This window comes from Salmo trutta, chromosome 26 (genome assembly GCF_901001165.1).
Source record: "Salmo trutta chromosome 26, fSalTru1.1, whole genome shotgun sequence".
NCBI classification, from domain to species: Eukaryota; Metazoa; Chordata; class Actinopteri; order Salmoniformes; family Salmonidae; genus Salmo; species Salmo trutta.
This window is the reverse complement of record NC_042982.1, coordinates 23,201,276-23,218,872: the sequence shown is the minus strand read 5'-3', so window position 1 is coordinate 23,218,872 and position 17,597 is coordinate 23,201,276. Positions and strand designations below refer to the sequence as shown.

General features: G+C 43.4%; 1 protein-coding gene across 3 annotated transcripts in view; it reads right to left on the bottom strand.

The window, feature by feature from the left end:
• LOC115163441 (leucine-rich repeat and fibronectin type III domain-containing protein 1) overlaps positions 1-17,597 on the bottom strand; it is a 138,626-nt gene that overhangs the window by 7,344 nt on the left and 113,685 nt on the right. The gene's annotated exons all lie outside the window — the stretch shown is intronic.

Genomic DNA, 17,597 nt, shown 5'->3' with positions numbered 1-17,597 from the left:
AATCATAGCAACAAAACATGAAGGTGAAAAGTGAGATGAGAGACCTTGGTTCTAAATCCATCAGTTGGAGGTATTATTAGATGGTTCTTAGGTGTTGAGGCTGATCTTCAGATTCTCTGATCCCCATTTAGTGCTATTGATTCCAGCTCTGTGAGAGCATAAGTGACAGGTGCAAGAAGAGAACCTTGGGTGTAATAACCACCAAATCCCAATGGAATCCCATTCTTTCATGATGGCTGCCATATTGCCATGCAGTAGTTTTTCCTATTTTCGGCATCAATCTTTGTTGCTCATGCATTTAACCCTTGATGTTTATCACAGATGGAGCCCATTCAGGGATATGATGATAACTGACTGTTCTCCACAGGTAACCAATCATTCCTGGCTATGTGTTTTGAAAATAACAACTGTCTACTTGTCTAGACTGCCAGGCTTTTGATTTGTCTTTAGTTTGCCATTCATCTTTTCCTGTTGATCAGATGTTCTTTCCATTTCTTTATCATATATCACACATCAAGTGATTCATATCATATGACATGAATCATTTGATTGTTGTACTGTATTGAGAAAACAGATATTCAACTTTTTGTTCAATGAAACTCAAGATATAGAGAGCAGAATATTAACAATATCTACTAAGTTTGACTACAACAATTTTATTCCTATGTGTATATATCCTATATGTAAATTTACATTGAGGTCAAATCTGTTCTTCACAATCAGGGAATGTCACACGGGGGGAGGGGGGGTTCTTCTATGAGACAGAATTTCTTTCTAAACTCTAGATAGAATCCATTTATATAGAAAAGCCCCTTTATTGATGGCAGCACACTATGCCTGGCTTGTGTAAATTAATTCTACCAATGTGACCTTTTTTTAGAAGCTGGGGAGGTTACATTAATGAAGTAGGTTATAGCTAAACTAATCTTATTTACACAATGTGTTCTTGGTTGGGCTGGAAATATGTTTCATCACTGCAAAAAAAACTTTGTCTCATTTACTGTTAGGTAGAATATTGTTCTCCAATAATTGTGTAAGCATTCAAATGGTAACTAGGCCACAGAGCTCATGGTTTCTCTGAGGACCATCTGTGCTCTAGCGTTTCCTGCCATCACCGTCGCGGATACTCTATTGATCTCTCAGCATCTCCGGTGAAGAAAAAAAAACTTTGTTGCCAAGGCAACTCCAGTGTAGAATGTAGGTCTTTGAATCACATTAAGATGTTAAGCTGCCAGAAAAACGAGGCTTCAATCCTAATGGAGATAGGGAAGATAAGGACATTTACAAGACCTTGTATCAGTCAACCTCTTCAAAACCCCACTAAGTGTGTCTATAGGTGAGGAGTACGTGAGGAGCATATAAAACTATGCATTGGAATTCAAGTGCAAACTGAAATGAATGAAATAGTAATATACTGGTGGCAATGCTGTCTTTGTATTTGATCAGTGGCGACACGTCATTCACCTGTTTTGAGCACCACGCTTTTAGGGGGGGCTTGCCTGTTTTGCTTGTTATTTTGGCATTAATATGTGTCACATATCAGTTTGCAAACAATGTAATAAAAAAAAGAGACATTTCTTGAGCAAGGCAGCTCCAAAATGCAGGTGTTTCAGCCTAGCTCAGTGCTTTCTGTGGTGGTGGGGCTAGCCAGCAGAAAATACAGAGCGTTGCACCTGATTTTCTCACTTTTCTGTCATGATTGGTTCAGTTTTCTGTCACTCATGGGAAAGTAGTCATCCCTAATTATAAGGTTAGAGCTAAAAAATGTTTGCCCCTTGGATTCTGCCATAGAGTTATATTAGAAGTGCCCATCCAAGAAGGCTCAAGGTCATTGGCCACAGAATGACATCAAATCACATTATATCTACAGTAGCTTTGATTGGACTGATCGTGTCAACATCTTACTTTCAAAGTCTTAGCTAGCAGTCATCATCAAGTCGACAATCCTTTTTAATCCTTGTCATATGAAGAAATGATAGAAATTATAGATAAAACGTATCGGTGCTCATCGGCCATGGACACAAAGATTACACAACAAGTTGGAAATCCAAATTCAACAATGAGTCATTTGGAAGGAATCAGTGGTGAACTGCAGGCGTTGCAAAGAAACCCCTAATGTTAGCCTGCTATTCAACGGAGTGGCTGTTTTTTCCCCCGAGTTCCCGCCATAAATCCAGAGAATGCCAGACTTTGATGACAAAATTTCCCACAAAGGACCGCTGCGACACCTTCACAAGGTGAGTCCCAGACTAAAATGCCTGTTTGATTTGTCTTAACTCAAAGCGACTTGCACATATTTATCTTAAAATAGTCGTAGATTTAGCCTGTTCTGGATTAAACAAAGCCGATTGCAAGAGGGAGGATTAGAGCTACTCTAGGACTAAATTGAAGTTTAAATTAATCCTTCAGAGGCGGAAGTGGCAAGATGGCGGACTGAACACAGCTATGTAGGCCACCTCAAGATAAAAACGTAATATTCAATATCGGTAAATTAGACTAAATATTAGCACTACACAATCTGGTGGGTAATAACCTTCAATCTGGATAACAGCACAAAACAAATCATGAGATTAGAGAAATATATAGACAAATATTACAAAAACAAATATTACGAAAACAAGCAACACCCTAACATGATGGAGAGTAAGACAGAGGAACCTATTTCAAAACGAAAATGCAACTATTCTACAGACACGGACAATTTAATATTTTCACCACCGGGAATGGTAAAGGTCGAAACCAATCTGTTAAAATCAATAAATGACAAACGGGGTATACTTGAACTAGTCAGTAAGGATATAAAAGAGTTGGAGGCAAGCCTCGAGATGAGTGACGAAAAAGCTGCGACATTGGAACAAGACACAAACAAGTTAAAAGGGACAGTCAATAAGATTGAAACAGAAGTTAATGAACTTAAAAAGGAGAACATCGTTCTGAGAGAAGCCTTACTTGACATACAGACGAGATTCATGAGAGAGAATCTGGTACTTACAGGTATCCAAGAGAAAGAAGGAGAAGTTCCCAAGATGGCGTAGCAGTGCAGATGTGTTTTGTTCGTCCTCTCGTGTACTTTTGTATTTTTAGTCTTTTTTGTATATATTTCAAATTTTATTTTCAATGTCTTTTCCATTTTAATTCAGTTATACCTTCCGGTAACCTGCCTCACCCAATGTGATACGGAACCACTATTATTTTTAATTTTTAGACCTTATAGCAAGAACCACCTAGCCATCAGAAGCTAACCAGCTACAAGCTATTTAGTCATTGTTAGCCACTGCTAGCGGCCTTTACCCTTCTGCACAGATACCAGCCCTTTTTTTAGCCTGGATAATACTCGCCAGCCTACCAGTATCGGACTGTCTCTCCACTACAATGCCGGATCCTGCCGTAATCCCAGGATCATTACTCCTGATCTTCACAGCTAGCTAGCACCCACCGAGTTACCTAGTACCGATGCTATCCCTGAGGCCCACCTCCCGGCCTACTCAGTTGTTAACCCGGACTCCACCCAAATATGGCTAGAACCCACTACTCCACCGGATCCTCGCCATAAGCTCTGGACCTTGGCACCGGATCACCGCTGCTACCTAGTGGCTATAGTGGCTAATTCCCCCTGCCTTGAAGCTAACACCAGTTAGCCGTGAGCCAGGCGCATCTCCCGGCTAGCAAACTAAATTACTACAACTACAATACCTCTTTCGCCATCTGGCTTGGATCCTTGTCGACACGGCGCCCCGCCGCACCACAACGACTGGTCTGCCGACGAATACTCCATCCGCTGTGCCTTCAACCGGCCTTGGTCGGATGTCGGCGCAGACACTTCTACTAGCCCAGGGCTACTAACTTTAAACGCCGTGTCGCACGCATGCTAGCGTAGTAGCGACTACTCCACGGCTTCCCTGTTCCATCTATTGCTGCCCCCTGGACCCTATGATCACTTGGCTACATAGCTGATGCCTGCTGGACTGTCCATTAATCACGGTACTCCATTCTGTTTATTTTTTGTTTATCTGTCGGCCCCAGCCGCAAACTCAGGCTCTGTGTGTAGTTAACCGACCCTCTCTGCCCAGTCATTGACATTTTACCTGTTGTTGTTGTTTTAGCTGATCAGCTGTTGTTGACTCACCCGTTGTTGTCTAGCTAGCTCTCCCAATTTTCACCTGTGATTACTTTATGCCTCGCTGTATGTCTCTCTCAAATGTCAATATGCCTTGTATACTGTTGTTTAGGTTAGTTATCATTGTTTTAGTTTACAATGGAGCCCCTAGTTCCACTCATCATACCTCTGATACCTCCTTTGTCCCACCTCCCACACATGCGGTGACCTCACCCATTATAACCAGCATGTCCAGAGATACAACCTCTCTTATCATCACTCAGTGCCTGGGCTTACCTCCGCTGTACCCGCACCCCACCATACCCGTCTGCACATTATGCCCTGAATCTATTCTACCACACCCAGAAATCTGCTCCTTTTATTCTTTGTCCCCAACGCTCAAGGCGACCAGTTTTGATAGCCTTTAGCCGTACCCTCATCCTACTCCTCCTGTGTTCCTCGGGTGATGTGGAGGTAAACCCAGGCCCTGCGTGTCCCCAGGCACCCTCATTTGTTGACTTCTGTGATCGAAAAAGCCTTGGTTTCATGCATGTCAACATCAGAAGCCTCCTCCCTAAGTTTGTTTTACTCACTGCTTTAGCACACTCCGCCAACCCTGATGTCCTTGCTGTGTCTGAATCCTGGCTTAGGAAGGCCACCAAAAATTCTGAGATTTCCATACCCAACGACAACTTTTTCCGTCAAGATGGAACTGCCAAAGGGGGAGGAGTTGCAATCTACTGCAGAGATAGCCTGCAAAGTTCTGTCATACCCAAAGTTCTGTCTATACCCAAACAGTTCGAACTTCTAATTTTAAAAATGAATCTTTCCAAAAATAAGTCTCTCACTGTTGCCGCCTGCTATCGACCCCCCTCCGCTCCCAGCTGTGCCCTGGACACCATTTGTGAATTGATCGCCCCCCCATCTAGCCACAGAGTTTGTTCTGTTAGGTGACCTAAACTGGGATATGCTTAACACCCCGGCAGTCCTACAATCTAAGCTAGATACCCTCAATATCACACAAATCATCAAGGAACCCACCAGGTACAACCCTAAATCCGTAAACATGGGCACCCTCATAGACATTATCCTGACCAACTTGCCCTCCAAATACACCTCTGCTGTTTTCAATCAGGGTCTCAGCGATCACTGCCTCATTGCCTGATCCGCTATGGGTCTGCGGTCAAACGACTTTTATTTCCCTCGCCAACTTTAAACATCAGCTACCTGAGCTGCTAACCGATCGCTGCAGCTGTACATAGTCCATCTGTAAATTGCCCACCCAATCTACCTACCTCCTCCCCATACTGTTTTTATTTTATTTACTTTTCTGCTCTTTTGCACACCAGTATTTCTACTTGCACATCATCATATGCTCATTTATCACTCCAGTGTTAATCTGCTAAATTGTAATTATTCGCTCCTATGGCCTATTTATTGCCTACCTCCTCATGCCTTTTGCACACACTGTATATAGACTTTCTTTTTTTCTACTGTATCATTGACTTGTTTATTGTGTTATTGGGGCTTGTTTATTGTTTACTCCATGTGTAACTCTGTGTTGTTGTCTGTGTCACACTGCTTTGCTTTATCTTGGCCAGGTCGCAGTTGTAAATGAGAACTTGTTCTCAAATAGCCTACCTGCTTAATTAAGGTGAAAAAATAATAATAAAAAGTTCCTGAATATGTAGTTAGAGAGTTCCTCCTTACAGCGCTTCCGATTCCATGCGAAGCTATCAACAAAATCCAACTCGTACGTGTACACCGCTTCAGGTAGAGGTATGAATTCCCAATTGTTGCCAAATTTTCTTTCTTTAAATATAAAATAATGGTTAAAAGCCTGGGTAAAAGACTTGCTGGCATGAATGACCAGTTCCCGAAGGAAATTGCAGAACGGCGTAAAGTTCTGTATCCAATTTTCAAGCAAAATAGATTGAAAGGGAAACGCATAGTAGTTGTCGTCGATAAACATTACAAAGTTCTCATAGAGTTGGCAAATAAGGAAACACACAATTCTAGCCCGGTTATGTATTGTAATAATACAACAAAAAATATGGCTTTTCTATCTATCTTCAAATATAACTAATTGGAACACAAAAGCACTAATTCAACATGGTGGAGATAAAAACTCAGTAAACAGAAGGCACAGTATGTGTGGATGGATGGTGTGTGTTTTTTGGTGTTTGGGAAAGTGTGTTGTTGAGTGAGAAAGGAAATGGTTGCATATCCCAGAACCAATGTATTGCTAAGAGCAGGGGTTATGAGAGAGCATTCAATGTTGTTCAGATGAGGGATATACATTTTATAATGAATTATACATGTTATTTATTTAATGTCTTATCATGGTGGACCAGCGTTTTAAAATAAATTATACATATAATTTATTTAATGTCCTATCATGGGGATCTAAATTTGTAAAATAAATTATACATAGAATTTATTTATTTATGGTCCTATATTGATGGAACGGTCCACAACCCTATACTCTAGACACCCACCTGAACGACCCAGATACTAAGGAGAAGTCCCTATCTGTAAGCGGCCTGTATGCAGCCAAAATTCAGTCAGAGACCTAGAGCAGCACTGCCCCCTCAAGATTCTGAGCCTGCTTGGCAGGGTTGGTCCTGCAAAGCCAAAGCCCCCTGAAGGGAGAGCATAATATACAAGGAAATTCTCAAAACTGTTAATGATAACCTTGACGACCTTGTACCTAGCCGGTGGGGATTCCGGTGGGGTGCCCCCACCCAGGCAGCGGCAGTGCTGGCAACACTAGTTGCAGTAACCCATGGGGAGGGGGTCACACTCGAACATTCAGAGAGAGGGCATATTATTGTGGCACTGGTGGCACAAAATCACAGGTCTGACTGCATGGAAATGCTTGGGAATATGGTCACTACGGGGGACATGTTGTGGGTGTTTCAGGGGAAGGGGGTATATCTGACCTTCATCATCTAGGACGTGACAGTGGTTAATCAAATCTCCCCATTTCTGGCAATTTTTTTTGCATCGTTTTGCAGGCCTTCTCATACAGCAGCAACTGTATATGCAATCGTATATCAAGACCTTTCTTGAGTTGGGCTCTGGGATGGTGCAACTGCTGAGAATCTGAATCTATGGTTGTTGTGGGGGAAAGGGGTTGAGTGTGTGTGTGTGTGTGTGTGTGTGTGTGTGTGTGTGTGTGTGTGTGTGTGTGTGTGTGTGTGTGTGTGTGTGTATCCCACAACTTTTGCGAGGGAGTTAAAGATTTTAGGGACAATATAGGATGATTCACAATAATTGTTTGCTAATATAATAATTGCTTGCCATAATGTAATTTTGGTAATGGTGAGACTGGTGAGAGGTAAAAATCATTTGGTTAAATTGCCTACATTACTACAAATATTAATTATGGAAAATAAGATAAACAGGATTTTTAACACACACACACACACACACACACACACACATACACACACATACACACACACATACATACATACATACATACATACATACATACATACATACATACATACATACATACATACATACATACATACATACAGTTGAAGTCGGAAGTTTACATGCACCTTAGCCAAATACATATAAACTCAGTTTTTCACAATTCCTGACATTTAATCCTAGTAAAAATTCCCTGTCTTAGGTCAGTTAGGATCACCACTTTATTTTAAGAATGTGAAATGTCATAATAATAGTAGAGAGAATGATTTATTTCAGCTTTTATTTCTTTCATCACATTCCCAGTGGGTCAGAAGTTTACATACACTCAATTATTATTTGGTAGCATCGCCTTTAAATTGTTTAACTTGAGTCAAACTTTTCGAGTAGCCTTCCACAAGCTTCCCACAATAGGTTTGGTGAATGTTGGCCCATTCCTCCTTACAGAGCTGGTGTAACGGAGTCAGGTTTGTAGGCCTCCTTGCTCGCACACACTTTTTCAGTTCTGCCCACAAATTTTCTATAGGATTGAGGTCAGGGCTTTGTGATGGCCACTCCAATACCTTGACTTTGTTGTCCTTAAGCCATTTTGCCACAACTTTGGAATTATGCTTGGGGTCATTGTCCATTTGGAAGTCCCCTTTGCGACCAAGCTTTAACTTCCTGACTGATGTCTTGAGATGTTGCTTCAATATATCCACATAATTTCCCCTCCTCATAATGCCATCTATTTTGTGAAGTGCACCAGTCCCTCCTGCAGCAAAGCACCCCACAACATGATGCTGCCACCCCCGTGCTTCACGGTTGGGATGGTGTTCTTCAGATTGCTCTCCTCCCCATTTTTGCTCCAAACAAAACGATTGTCATTATGGCCAAACAGTTCTATTTTTGTTTCAACAGACCAGAGGACATTTCTCCAAAAATTATGATCTTTGTCCCCATGTGCAGTTGCGAACTGTAGTCTGGCTTTTTTATGGCAGTTTTGGAGCAGTGGCTTCTTCTTTGCTGAGTGGCCTTTCAGGTTATGTCGATATAGGACTTGTATGAGGGGTATTTGATTTATTAGTCCAGGGTTTTGGTTATTGTTCTATGTTAGTTTATTTCTATGTTCAGTCTAGTCGTTTGTATTCTATGTTTAGCTAATTGGTGTTGGGGCCTTCAGTTGGAGGCAGCTGTCTATCGTTGCCTCTGATTGAAGGTCCTATAAATAGGTATGTGTTTGTCATGGGATTTTGTGGGAGATTGTTTCTTGTTTAGCTGTGTGCCTGACGAGACTGTCCAGTTTTTTATTTTTTTGTATACGTTGTTTGTGTTTTCCTTCTTCACTAAATAAAAAGAAGATGAATATACATTTTCCCGCTGCGTTTTGGTCTACACCCGTGACAGAATCTCCCACCAACCATGGACCAAGCAGCGGAGGAAGGAGCAGCAGGTAAACTATCGGGAGTCATGGACCTGGTAGGAGATTATAGCCGGAGAGAGCCCATGGAGGAAGGTTAAAGAGGACCGGGAATGTTACAGGAATGTTAAACCGGGAATGTTACAGGAATGTTAAACCTGAGAGGCAGCCCCAATAATTTTTTTTGGGGGGGGGGCACACGGGTAGTTTGGCGGGGCCAGGATTAAGCCCCAAGCCAAATCCCCGTGCTTTTTGGAGGCAACCTATTACTGGACAGGTCCCGTGCTTTGGAGTAATGCGCACTGCGTCAAGGCCAAGTATTTACAGGCCGGTGTGCGCGGTGCCAGCGCTCCACATTTGCCAGGGGGAAGCGGGCATCCAGCCAGTAAGGGTGGAGCTAGTGCTGCGCTCGAGACCGCCAGTGCGTCTTCACGGTCCAGTGTATCCTGTTCCCACTCCTCGCACTAACCGTGAGGTGCGTGTCTCCAGTCTGGCACATCCCAAGCCAGCACCACGCACCAGGCTTCCAGTGCATCAGCCCAGTTCAGTATGTCCTGTTCCCGCTCCTTGCACTAGCCTTGAGGTGCGTGTCCTTAGTCTGGCGTCTCCTAAGCCAGCACCACGCACTAGGCTTCCAGTGCATCAGCCCAGTCCGGTACGTCCTGTTCCCGCTCCTCGCACTAGCCTTGGGGTGCGTGTCCCTAGTCTTTTACCTCCAGTACCAGCCCCACGCACTAGGCTTCCAGTGCATCAGCCCAGTTCAGTACGTCCGGTTCCTGCTCCCCGCACTAGCCCTGAGGTGCGTGTCCCCAGTCTGGTACCTCCACTACCAGCACCACGCATCAGGCTTCCAGTGCGTCAGCCCAGTGCCGAGCTTCCGACGACAGTACCTCGTCCAGAGTGTCCGGTAACAGTGCCTCGTCCAGAACTTCCGGCAACAGTGCCTCGTCCAGAACTTCCGGCAACAGTGCCTCGTCCAGAGTGTCCGGCAACAGTGCCTCGTCCAGAGTGTCCAGAACCAAGAGAGACGGCCCACTGTCCGGAACCAAGAGAGACGGCCCACTGTCCGGAACCAAGAGAGAGGGCCCACTGTCCGGAGCTCCCAGAGTCGTCCTACAGTCCGGAGCTCCCAGAGTCGCCCTACAGTCCGGAGCTCCCAGAGTCGCCCTACAGTCCGGAGCTCCCAGAGTCGCCCTACAGTCCGGAGCTCGCAGAGTCCAGTCCAGGGTCTACAGTGACAGGCTTCAGGCCGAGGTATTCAGTGGGGGTGGACTGATCAGGTAGGGGACTACGGCCTGAGCCTAAGCCACCTCCACTGTAGGAGGTTTGGGGAGGGGGGGGTGTAGCACGGGAGCCGTCGGTGACGGCAGCCACCCTCCCTTCCCTCCCTCCCTTTAGTTTAGTTTTTTTTGTGGGTATTTTTGTTGTCAGGTGCATCTGGGGTCTGCACCTTTGGAGGGGGGGTACTGTCACATCCTGACCAGTAAAGGGGTTATTTGTTTTATATGGTTTTGAGTGTGTGTTTATGTAGAGGGGCGTTTTATTTATGTTTCCAGGGTTTTTGGTTTAGTTCTATGTTGTACAGTTCTGTGTCTGTTTCTAGGGTGTTTATTTCTATGTTTAGTATTTGGGATTGGGGCCTTCAATTGGAGGCAGCTGGTTATCGTTGCCTCTGATTGAAGGTCCTATAATTAGGAGTTTGTTTGTTTTGGGGATTGTGGGAAATTGTTCTTTGTACTGCTGTGTGAGCCTACAAGGCTGTTTGTCGTCCGTTCAACGTTTTCCTGTTTTGTTTCGTGTTAAAGAAAATGAGCATTCACATACCTGCTGCGCCTTGGTCCATCCATTACGACGACCGTGACATTTTCCCATGATGTCAAGCAAGGAGGCACTGAGTTTGAAGGTAGGCCTTGAAATACATCCACAGGTACACCTCCAATTGACTGAAATGATGTCAATTAGCCTATCAGAAGTTTCTAAAGCCATGGCATAATTTTCTGGAATTTTCCAAGCTGTTTAAAGGCACAGTCAACTTAGTGTATGTAAACTTCTGACCCACTGGAATTGTGATACAGTGAATTATAAGTGACATAATCTCTCTGTAAACAATTGTTGGAAAAATTACTTGTGTCATGCACAAAGTAGATGTCCTAACCGACTGGCCAAAACTATAGTTTGTTAACAAGAAATTTGTGGAGTGGTTGAAAAACGAGTTTTAACTCCAACCTAAGTGTATGTAAACTTCCGACTTCAACTGTATATGTATATATTTTTGTTTATAGCTATATATAATACGAATCGGGGTGAGGGTGATGGATATGCATTTGGCAGTTGATCGCTTTTGTTCTGTTGGTGGCACTGTGTGCTATTTTCGAAGGATGGGTCCCGGTCTCTCCGGGGCTATGGGTTTCGGGGGTCAGGGGTGGTCTGCCGGGCATTGGGATGACAATCCAACTCGGGATGAGGAGGGCTTTTAGCGGGTGGAATAGTTGGGACCAATTGGAGGTTTACTTAGTAGCAATGCAAATATCATGGCGCAGCTATATAAACACTCAATCATCATGTTAGTTTTTAATGGTACGTTTACAAACATATATTTTGATAAATGGAATTGAAACGTGTTTCTCATTATGGTAATTGGTGAAATAAGTATAGCCAGTTATAATTGTAATGGCTTAGCAGATAATAAGACAAGACAGTCAGTATTTATCTGGCTAAAAGAGAAGGAATATAATATCTACTGTTTACAGGAAACTCATTCATCTATTTTAGATGAAGTTTTGTGGAAAAAGGACTGGGGGGCTAAATATATTTCTCCAATGGGCCAAGAAATTCAAAAGGTGTGATGATATTAATTAACAGTAATTTTGATCCAATTGCGCAAATTGTCCAAACAGATCATCAAGGTAGATGGATTATTTTAAATATGTTATTGGACAATAAACAGATATGGCTTATTAACCTATACGGTCCAAATAATGATGATCCAAGCTTCGTTGAAAATATATATGTCACGGTTGTCGTCGGTGAAGGAGGACCAAAACGCAGCAGGTATGTTTCTGCTCATCTCGACGTTTTAATAAGTACAAAATGAACACCAAAATAACAAACCAAGAAAATGAACGAACTAACAACAACAAACAGTCTGGCCAAGCATAAGGCTCAACACAGAACAATCACCCACAAATACCAAACACAAACACACCCTACTATATGGGACTCTCAATCAAAGGCAGATAGACAACACCTGCCTTCAACTGAGAGTCCCAACCCCAATTAACCCAAACATAGACATACACTCACTAGACTCTACATAGAAATACCTAAACATAAACCAACACCCGGAATTACTAAATAAAACACCCTTTTTACAAAAACACACCACCCTGAACCACATAAAACAAATACCCTCTGCCACGCCCTGACCAAACTACAAAAACAATTAACCTTATACTGGCCAGGACGTGACAGTACCCCCCCCTTAAAGGTGCTACCCCGGAAGCACCTTAACAAAAAAATAACCCCAAGCAACACCAAAAAAAAAAAAAATTCCCCTTTTCTAAAGGGAGGGAAGGGAGGGTGGCTGCCGTCAACGACGGCACTGTGCTACACCCCCCCTCCCCAACCCACCTATTTCTGGAGGTGGCTCCGGCTCAGGCCGTTCCAGGCTGTCAGGGTAGTCTGGCAGCTCGGGACAGTCTGGGCAGTCTGGCAACTCGGGACAGTCTGGGCAGTCTGGCAACTCGGGACAGTCTGGGCAGTCTGGCAACTCGGGACAGTCTGGGCAGTCTGGCCACTCCGGCAGTTCAGGGCAGTCTGGCCACTCCGGCAGTTCAGGGCAGTCTGGCCACTCCGGCAGTTCAGGGCAGTCTGGCCACTCCGGCAGTTCAGGGCAGTCTGGCCACTCCGGCAGTTCAGGGCAGTCTGGCCACTCCGGCAGTTCAGGGCAGTCTGGCCACTCCGGCAGTTCAGCGCAGTCTGGCCACTCCGGCAGTTCAGCGCAGTCTGGCCACTCCGGCAGTTCAGCGCAGTCTGGCCACCCCGGCAGTTCAGCGCAGTCTGGCCACCCCGGCAGTTCAGGGCAGTCTGGCCACTCCGGCAGTTCAGGGCAGTCTGGCCACTCCGGCAGTTCAGGGCAGTCTGGCCACTCCGGCAGTTCAGGGCAGTCTGGCCACTCCGGCAGTTCAGCGCAGTCTGGCCACTCCGGCAGTTCAGCGCAGCCTGGCCACTCCGGCAGTTCAGCGCAGCCTGGCCACTCCGGCAGTTCAGCGCAGCCTGGCCACTCCGGCAGTTCAGCGCAGTCTGGCCACTCCGGCGACTGTTGACTGGCGGGCAGCTCCGACGACTGTTGACTGGCGGGCAGCTCCGACGACTGTTGACTGGCGGGCAGCTCCGACGACTGTTGACTGGCGGGCAGCTCTGACGACTGTTGACTGGCGGTGCTGGGTTTACGCACTTGAAGGCTAGTGCGGGGAGCGGGAACAGGACGAGTCGGACTGGGTTGACGCACTTCCGGGTCCGCACGAGAGACAGGAGCTGGAAACCCAGGGCTATGGAGGCGCACAGCCGGTCTAGATCTTACCTCCTGCACAACCCGCCTTGGCTGGATGGAACTAGTAGCCCTGTACGAGCGGGGTGCTCGTACAGGGCAGACTAGGCTGTGCAGGGGCCTGATGGTAGCCGTGCGTAGAGCGGGAGTTGGGTAGCCTGGTCCTCGGAGGCGTACCGGCGACCAGATGCGCTGCGCAGGCATCCTCCTACCAGGCTGGATGCCCGCTCTAGCACGGCACTTGCGAGGGGCTGGAATAACTCGCACCGGACTGTGCGTGCGTATGGGTGAGAGAGTGCGCTTCTCAGCGAAACATAGCGCTCTCCACCCCATACGCTCCTCCATATAACCACGGGTAGCTGGCTTCCGGCTCTTCCTTCGCCTAGCCAAACTACCCGTGTGCCCCCCCCAAAAAAAATTCTTGGGGGTGCCTCTCGTGCTTCTCCCTCAGCGCGTCCATGGCCTCGTACCTCCGCCTCTCCGCCTTGGCTGCCTCAATTTCCCACTGCGGGCGGCGATACTCCCCAGCCTGGTGCCAAGGTCCGGCCCTGTCCAGAACTTCCTCCCAAGTCCACTTCTCCCGCCAGTCCAACTCGAAAACCATCTGCTCCTTCCTCTGCTGCTTGGTCCTTGAGTGGTGGGTGATTCTGTCACGGTTGTCGTCGGTGAAGGAGGACCAAAACGCAGCAGGTATGTTTATGCTCATCTCGACGTTTTAATAAGTACAAAATGAACACCAAAATAACAAACCAAGAAAATGAACGAACTAACAACAACAAACAGTCTGGCCAAGCATAAGGCTCAACACAGAACAATCACCCACAAATACCAAACACAAACACACCCTACTATATGGGACTCTCAATCAAAGGCAGATAGACAACACCTGCCTTCAACTGAGAGTCCCAACCCCAATTAACCCAAACATAGACATACACTCACTAGACTCTACATAGAAATACCTAAACATAAACCAACACCCGGAATTACTAAATCAAACACCCTTTTTACAAAAACACACCACCCTGAACCACATAAAACAAATACCCTCTGCCACGCCCTGACCAAACTACAAAAACAATTAACCTTATACTGGCCAGGACGTGACAATATATAAGAATTTATCAACTCCACAAGCAACACTAGACTCTATTATTATGGTGGGGTATTTTAATACGGTTTTAAATACCTCTATGGACCGGAAAGGAAATCACACTACAAACTATCACCCTCAGGCACTTAAGGAGATCATGGATATATTGGAATTAGTGGATATATGGAGGATGAAATACTCTGACCTAGTGAGATATACATGGCGGAGGCTTAATAAAGCTAGTCGTCTTGAATACTTTCTTATGTCATTCTCTCTGGCACCAAACGTTTAAAAAAGTGTTGATAAGGGACAGAATGTGGTCGGATCATCACATAATTGGCATATATACTCTTACAGAATATCCACGTGGGCGAGGATATTGGAAATTTAATCAAAGCCTACTGGATGATAACTTGTTTATAACTAGGACAGAATAATTTATAACTGACTTTTTCCGACATAACATAGGCACAGCAGATCCCCTTATTGTATGGGACACTTTTAAATGTGCCTTTAGAGGCCATGCAATTCAGCACTCCTCTATAAAACAGAAGCAATTCAGATCAAAAGAGTCCATATTAACAATGGAAATTGAAGAACTAACAGTACAGTTAGATAGCAATAAAAACTGTACCATAGAGGCACAGAATAAGTTAGAGGAAAAACAAAAAGAAATGGAGGAACTTATTCAAGAAAGATCCAGGGTAATATATTCTATAAATAAAGCGAACTGGATAGAATATGGGGGAAAATGCACCAAGTTCTTTTTCAATCTTCAACATAGAAATGCTACCAAAATGTTTTTATTGAAACTTGTTACAAATAATGGAGTCACGCATGATTCACTGAATGATATTTTGAAAGAGGAAGTAAAGTACTTTAAGAATATGTTTTTGTTTCAGTCTCCTCCATCTCCACTAAACGAAGCTAATTGTATGGATTTTTTTTCTTATTAATAATGTAAAATTAACATCTGTACAGAAAGACTCATGTGAAGGCCAAATTACAGAGGAGAAACGTCTTGATGCAATTAAAGCCTTTAAGGCTGGGAAAACTCCAGGGCTGGATGGCATACCAGTGGAAGTATACCAAACTTTTTTAATATACTCAGAAGACCATTATTAGCATGTTTTAACCACTCCTATATAAATGGTAGATTATCGGACATGCAACAAGGTCTGATTTCATTATTACTGAAACAGGATCCAAGTGGTATATATAAAGATCCAGTCCATTTAAAAAAATTGGAGGCCTCTTACACTTCAGTGTTGTGACGCAAAAATTCTAACAATGCTTGGTGCATAGAAGTAAAAAAGTATTGTCAGATATTATTCATCCTAACCAGACAGGTTTTTTTAGATGGACAATACATTGGAGATAATATAAGACAAGGACTGGAAACAATAGAATACTATGAAATATCGGGGACACCAGGCCTGGTTTTCATAGCTAATTTTGAAAATGCTTTTGATAAATTACGACTGGAGTTTATATATAAATGCCTAGAATATTTCAATTTTGGAGAATCTCTTATAAAATGGGTTAAAGTTATGTATAGTAACCCTAGGGTTAAAATAGTAAATAATGGCTACATCTCAGAAAGTTTTAAACTGTCAAGAGGAGTAATACAAGGTTGTCCACTATCGGCATATCTAATTATTATTGCCAATGAAATGTTAGCTGTTAAAATTAGATCCCACAAAAATATTAAGGGATTACAAATCCATGGCTTAAAAACTAAGGTGTACGCTGATGATTCATGTTTTCTTTTAAAACCACAATTAAAATCCCTCCACAGCATCATAGAGGATCTAGATACTTTTGCTAACCTCTCTGGATTAAAACCAAATTATGATTATATTACGTATTGGATCACAAAAAAATATATACTTTTACATTACTGTGTAGTTTACAAATAAAATGGTCTGAAGAGGATGTGGACATACTCGGTATACAAATCCTGAAAGAAAGAAATTATCTCACTCCAATACATTTTTAAAGAAAGTTAGCAAAAATAGATAAGATCTTGCTACCATGGAAAGGAAAATACCTGTCTATTTGTGGAAAAATCACCCTGATTAACTCTTTAGTCATATCACAGTTTACCTATTTGCTTGTGGTTTTGCCTACACATAGTGACCTGCTTTTTAAATTAGATGAACAAAAAATATTCAATTTTATTTGGAATGGCAAGCCAGACAAAATTAAAAGGGCCTATTTATATAATGAATATGAACTCAGAGGACAGAAATTATTAAATATTAAAGCATTAGACCTCTCACTAAAGGCATCAGCCATATAAAAGTTATACTTAAATCCGAAATGGTTCTCTAGTAAATTGATAGAAATGTCTAACTCCATGTTCAAGAATGGCCTTTTTCCCTTTATTTAGATTACAACTGCTCACTTTTGGTTGTATGAAAACGAAATAATCTCCAAAATATTGTTCTTTTTTTAAACAAGCCTTAGAAAGTTGGTTGCAATTTCAGTTTAATCGACCTGAAAAGACAGAACAAATAATACAACAAATATTGTGGTTAAACTCAAATATACTAATTGATTAAAAATATATATTTTTTGATAAATACAAATATTAAAAAAGTATAATTTTTGTAAATTATATAAATAGGACTGGTGGAGTTACAGTTGAAGTGGGAAGTTTACATACACTTAGGTTGGAGTCATTAAAACTCGTTTTTCAACCACTCCACAAATGTATTGTTAACAAACTATAGTTTTGGCAAGTCGGTTAGGACATCTACTTTGTGCATGACACAAGTAATTAGACATATTACTTCACTTATAATTAATTCACTGTATCACAATTCCAGTGGGTCAGAAGTTTACATACACTAAGTTGACTGTGCCTTTAAACAGCTTGGAACATTCCAGAAAATTATGTCATGGCTTTAGAAGCTTCTGATAGGCTAATTGACATCATTTGAGTCAATTGGAGGTGTACCTGTGGATGTATTTCAAGGCCTACCTTCCAACTCAGTGCCTCTTCGCTTGACATCATGGG